Genomic DNA, 6,847 nt, shown 5'->3' with positions numbered 1-6,847 from the left:
AGGCTCAAGGGGTTGTTTGGGTGAGATTAGACAACCTGAATAAAAGTTCTGGTCCCTTTTGTAGAATAGGCTCTTTTCTTTTTTCTGGTGAAAAGTTATATATTTTATTAGTTTTTTTCTATTAAGGGGTCATAATTGTATGCAATCATGAAAATGTAACAACTTCTTGACACAAACATGTTAATATTCTTACCCATAGATACTAGAACTGGTGTGTGCGTGCGTGCACCTTTCAGCTTTTTATTTATGAATTACTTTAATATGAATAAAAGCATCATGTATACACCCACTTATTTGATGTACAGCTACAATTCTTCCATCTTTATATTTAACGTGCAAAAGAAAATACTGAGGCCAGGGACAGGGGGAGACATCCAGATTGCTCCTTGCCTCACTGTCCTCACCTGAGCTGTACCCATGTGCCACTCTGAATACCATTATATAAGGTGTCCCAACCTTGAACAGGTGTGAGGAAAGGGCAAAGGGGGCTAGGAAAACCTATCTGGGTATGTGGAGCATTCCATATGGTTCTTTTCATCACCAGAATGTAAGAAGAGTTCTGCTGGATCAGACCTGATTTAGTCTACAAATCATATGTCATTGTGGCCAATCTGATGCTTCTGAATAGCTCACAAAAAGAATATGCCACCTTTGCCCCGGTTGTCACATTTAATAACCACAGGTAGATCTCTTCCCCATGCATTGCCAGTTTCCCTTTTAAGGCCATTGAAACCACGGGCCACCGCCGCCACCTCCACCACCACATCCTTTGGCAGTGAATTGCATAAGTTAAGTACTTCCTTTTTTGTCTGGCTTGAATTTGCTGGAATCTGTATGATCCTAATCTCGATTTCGCTGGAATGCTCCCTTTCAAATTTGGGCAGGACTGACCCCATGCAAGAACTGGGCAGAGTTGGGATGGTCATGCATGTGTCACTGCTTCCATTTGTAATGTAAATTGGTGCCGCAAGAAAATGCCTACATTCCATTAGAAAGCAGCCGGCTTCTTTGTCCTTTAAAACACAAGTGCATGTTCACACATGCACATCTCCGCTTTCATTTAAAATATAAACACTAAAAAAAGAAGAAAGCACACCCCAGATTTCTGCACAGGTACTGAACAATGAAAATACTACTGTGGCCCTATGAACTAACACCTTTCCTTTTGGGGCTTCTGTCTGATTGATCAAGTATGTTACAGACGTGTGTCAGGCCTCTCGGGAAAATTCACATTCAGCTTCACTGCCACATGCTACTCCAATCAGTTCAAAGTAGATTTCGCACAGGCCGCTTGAGCTCTACATTATGTTGCACAATTGTTTGAGTACAATCTTTAAGAAGAGCCTTGCATGCTGATACAGATCTAGGGTGCAGCACTAGAGGCGTTAAAAGGTGGTTTGTAGGCTGCTTATCCTCACACAGACACTGAGACACAGTTTAGCACTGCCAGGAAAGAGGAATGAGTCTCAGGTGACCCTGAAGATATACCATTGCTACTAGAGGTTTCCAGCTGGTGGGAAAACTTCATTCTTCCAATCTGGAATTCTGAAAAGTTACAAACTGCTCTTTGTGAGGCTTTGGAGGAATTTCATCCCCCTTTGGAGAAGGTACATGTCCCTAATGAGGCCACTGATACCTGCTGAGAGGGAATAATGATTTGGAAGGTGAGCACACATCTGTCCCAACCAAACAGGCGCGCTGAGTGAGCAACAGTTGCTTGCGTTTTACTGATAGGTGCCTTGCTATGAAACGCACACCACTGTGGTGTACTGTTAACCTTGCAGATGCATGGATAGGGACTTGTTTGCTCTAACTGTGATGTACTGCTACACACTAACGCGGGAGCATTATCGATGTGCTTACCATTTCTTTTCCAGTGTATGGACAGAGTTGGAAAACTGCAAGTTTGTTTGTAATGGGATCTATATGCCAGTAATATTTCTGATAAAGCAGGGAAATGGTTTCATGAACTGGAAGCACTTCATTTCCATGGTTTACAAGGCATAACCAACCATACCAGATGCTTAATTAGTGCTGAAATTGATTGGAGCAGTACAAATGATGATGCATATGTGCTTAGGAATTCTGCACTGTGTGACGCTCTGGATGCCAGTGCATTTGGCCCCACTAGTCATTGTGGGAGGCATGCAGGTTCCTTCACTTATACTGGCCAACTTCTATATGTGGGTGGCTAATGAAGCTTAACAGGTGAACCCTTGACCAGCTCCAGGCTTAAACAGCTACTGCTTAAACAAAACCAGAAACATGGAAACCCATGTACATCACAAAGACCCACTGCAGGGCAAATTAGAAATGTGACTGCAGGGTAACCAGTGTTCACAGAGCCCACTGATACATGCCTGATCCTTCTTATCCATGTGGGAACAAATGATACTGCCAGGTAAGACTGTGAAGAAATCACATCGTGCCCTTACCAGGTGAATGCCTGGCTAGAACAGTGGTGCTGATGTGAGAGATTTGAGGCCCAGATAGTTCTCTCTTCAATACTTTCAGTTCTTCAAAGAGGAATAGACAAGGAAAGAAAAATTCTGCAAGTGAATGCCTGGCTATGAAGCTGGTCCCAGTGTGAGGGTCCCAGTGTGAAGCTGGTCCCAGTGTGAAGTGGACTCTGGGACCACTTCCTGGAAGATGGACTGTTGGCAAAGGATGGCTTGCACCACACAAGGACTGGGAAGAACACGTTTGGCCACATCATGAAGACATCTATCAGGAGAGTTTAAAACTGAATACGACAGGAGAGGGAGAAGTACACCTGGGCACCTGGAAGAAGTACACCTGCATAAGACAAAGGCTTATGCACCACAACAGAGATAGCAGCTCTAGCAGTGCCCAATAATAGTTTCCCAAAAAATGTAGGAAAAAAGCTAGAGTATAAAGCACGTGGTCTCCAACGTCTATATACTAATGCCCAGAGTATGATGAACAAACAGCACAAACTTGAACTCTTAATAGAGGAAGGTGAATACAACTTGATAGGTGTAACTGAAATTTGGGATGAGTCCCTTACCTGGAATCCAGCAACTGAAGCATGTAACTTGTTGAAGAACAGAAGAAACACAAAGGGTAGTAGGAGTCACCCTATATGTTAAAAAGACATATTTCTGCACAGAAATATGGTAGAATTTATTTGCTAGACTTATATCCCACTTTTTGCTTACAACAAACTCAAAGTGGCTTACATCATTCTCCTTTGCCTGCTCTCCATCTTATCCCCACAACAACAATCCTGTGGTATAGGTTGGACTGAAAGTCTGTGAGTGGCCCTAAGTCATCCTGTTGGACCCATGGCCAAGTGGGGATAAGAACTCAAGCTGAGTACAAGTTAACATGGCTAGAGAAAAAGACAAATGCTGTTTTGGGCTGCATTAATAGAAGCATCACTTCCAAATCACATGAAGTACTAGTTCTACTCTGCTCAGTAGTGGTCAGGTCTCATCTGGAGTACTGCATCCAGTTCTAGGCAGCACAGTTTTCATAAAGACAGAGAGACACTGGAAAAACTTCCGAGGAGGACAACAAAGGTGATGCTCTGTCCAAGCATATGATGGGCTATCTGAATGAAAAGCTGTTACTGCCAGGTTGCAAGAAGAAAATGTTGCATCTGTCATTTGTACATGTGTGATTTTGCATAACTTATATGAATCCAGTGGTCATGTGATTCATAACACACTTGAATGTATGGACCAGATAGTATTACCAGCATTAAAAATGCTACATGAAAACAGCAGTCATGAATACCCAGAGCAAGATAGCCATGCGCATAATACAGCAACCAATTTTGTGTGGACTGGTGGTGCTGGTGTTAATGTTTATACATTCCCTCAGTTCATCTGTTGGCTCCATCCTCTTTCAATTTATACTGCACTGTTGCTCTGTTTATGCTTCTTGTCTCTGCAGTGATCTGTAAAAATCTTTTCTTCCAAGTTGTGCTCATTTATTGGAAGGCATGCCATCGACTGAGAGAGAGAACTCCCTGCACATCAACACAGCAGTGCATGTCTATGTGGAGGACAGCAGGTGGCACTAAAATGTGCTATCTGCTAGCTGGGACGCGCACAGGTTCCCCTAATCACTCACTGGTCCTCATTCTGCACCAAATGTTATCCAGGTTAGAGGCCGACTGGGAGGGTGTACAGGAAAAGGCTTCCTCGCCTGTTCTTGAATCATAACATTTGGAGGGGGAAATGCAGAAGTCATGACCTCCCCAGTCTACATTCAGGTAGAAAATGACTGAGCGCCCTAGAACCATGGTGCAGATGCAAACACATTTGCAAGCCATTAGGTCACCTTTTTTGAGGCAATGGAAATTTACCAGAGACACACACCTGTTTGCACTAGGGCTCCTTTCTTCAATTTATTGTACCAATTATGGGAATGTGGAGGGTGGCCAAGCTGACCAGAGAGATGTTCTGCCAGTGACTGGAGAAAAATCGCTACTTTAAAGTTATTCTTGGGTCTAAAATATACTGTTTTTTCTCCAGAATCTAGGCCATTGTGTTATTTCTCTGGTGTAGACTTCCTTGCAAGGTTGTTAGAAAATTGTGTTGCTGGAAATGTGTTTAGTATTCTCATAACATACCCTGTATTGAACAAATTGGATCCACTCTTTGTGAGAAGTCTGGGCTGCCCTAACTACTGGAACAGTTCAGTGACAAACTGCACATTTTCAGCCAGGCTTTGAGATTTTAGAATTTCTATGACTTTCAGTTTTGGAAAGCTGCAGTAAATGATGGATTTGAAGGTCCAGGAATGCCACAGATATCATGCGTCGGCCATCCGGTACGCTTCTGTGCACATACCATGTGGTAACCATGCCATGAGACAGGAAAGCTGCGTACAGGAGCTTGTACGCACTAGAAAAATGTGCTTGTGAGCAGTTTTTCACCAGCAGTGATCTGGCTTCATAGAGTGCCTCATTCTGTAACACAGCAAGTGATATTCTTCTTTGTGATGCACCCAGTAATAACATCAAGCATAAGCAATCTGAGAGGCTATGTGGCAGCTGCTGAACCTATAATTGCTGGTGTTTGGAGAGGACCACATGAATGTTGCTTGTCTATGTACACCCACAGTCCCGTTGTCACGTACGTTCTGAAGGTCTGCATTACAGAGCACAAGTAAACATGTCATCACTGTAGGCTGCAAGAGTATGCAAATGTACGGATGACATACTGCAAGGGATTATACTTGGGTGTATGCAGTGCAGGTGCGGTGCAAGGCTGAAACAACAATGCACGGTGCTGCTGTTGTTTAGTCTGGTTGCACATAACACTGCAGCAAGCACATTCTTGAGTGCAGCTTTGTCCCTGCAAAGTAATGCCTATCATCCTATAGTTATGCTGAAAAATTAGGGTATGGTGTGTTGGGAAAGGGGCAGAGTCTCACCCGTAACTGTACATTGGTGTTCTTAAAGTTCACTTTTCTGTTCCTCTCACATCCCTCAAGGTCTGAGGATGCTGAAGACTGCAGGGACGGGACAGGAAGAGAGAGTGGAGGAGGAGAGAGAGCAGGCAGTGGAACAGGGTGAGGATGGTACCTTTGTATCCAACAGTGGCAAACAGATTCACTAAAGACGCAGTCTGATGCACATTCAGACAGGAAAAAGAAAAAAAAATGGAGCACGCGGGAAGTTGTAGGCCTTTTACCTCCCCCCCCTCCACTTTTCTACACTTGCTTCAGACTGCACCATACTTCACTAAAAATATATTGATTTATTTCCTTAACCATATGCACCCAAAAAGCACTAAGCAGTATAGTGGTCCCACAAGAAGTAACAACTTGGTTATGGCATAAGGAGTCACAGGCTACAGTTAGCATCAGTCGCGTGATGTGTCTTTCTTGGGCTCCATATTTACATAGATACAGACTTTTAAACAGTGACACCCACAGGGAAGGCACAATACCTAATTTATCTGAGGAAGTGAAATGTATTGTAGCGAAAGATAATAAAATGGGTATGTTAAAGGGTGATATAAGAACGTCTCCAGTTTCCGCTAGAGCAGACTAAAACTGCAAAGGTATGCTGCACACGCAAGCCAAGCATTTCAGTAAAGTGGGGGGAAAGCCTTGTCTAGATGCAGATGATGGGGGATGCAGGTTTATTGCATTGCAAAATCCCACAATAAGATATAAAGTCAAGCTGTCATATGATGTTTAAATTTGGAATGACCTGGGCTCTTTGCCCACCCCGTCTTTTGGTTATCTCCCTTTGTATCTATTTTCAGAATATGAGCTCCTTTGGACAGGGTCTTGACTTCCTCCTTAGTAGTGCACCATGCATATGGATGACGCTATATTAATATAATATATTAATTTTTAATATAAGTATATATTAAGCTAGGTAGGAGATCAACTTTGCCTAATGCTTCAGTGATCACACTGTACAAGGAGTGGGGAGAATGCATTTTAAAATCTATCTCTGCTTTGATGTTACTCATTAAGACAGGGGGTCTAATGTACCACTGATTTCCTCATTGTCTGATGGCTGCTCTATTAATTTCATATATTTTTTTTAAACTACGAGATCACTGATCATCTTGGTGGTTTTTCATGCCAGTCGTTTCCAAGTGCTGCCTGAAACGTGGTGCTCCCACGAAAGACTCAGTGTCTGCACTTCCTTATGAACACACCCGGAGCAACTACCTGTCATTTTTATAGTTGTTTTTTTTTTAAAGAAAGGCAGAGCGTTTTAGTCCATGCTTTTTCCTTTCCTTTAAAAACTGGTATTTAAGGTATAGTCCAAGGTAAAATGGAATGGCCAGTAAATATAATTAGAGGTTTGAAGATCTGACATGTAAGCAATATTATGTTACCAAATAATGGGAAA

This window comes from Varanus komodoensis, unplaced genomic scaffold (genome assembly GCF_004798865.1).
Source record: "Varanus komodoensis strain SLA01 unplaced genomic scaffold, ASM479886v1 scaffold1, whole genome shotgun sequence".
Classification (NCBI taxonomy): domain Eukaryota; kingdom Metazoa; phylum Chordata; class Lepidosauria; order Squamata; family Varanidae; genus Varanus; species Varanus komodoensis.
Note: the sequence above shows the minus strand (reverse complement) of the source record.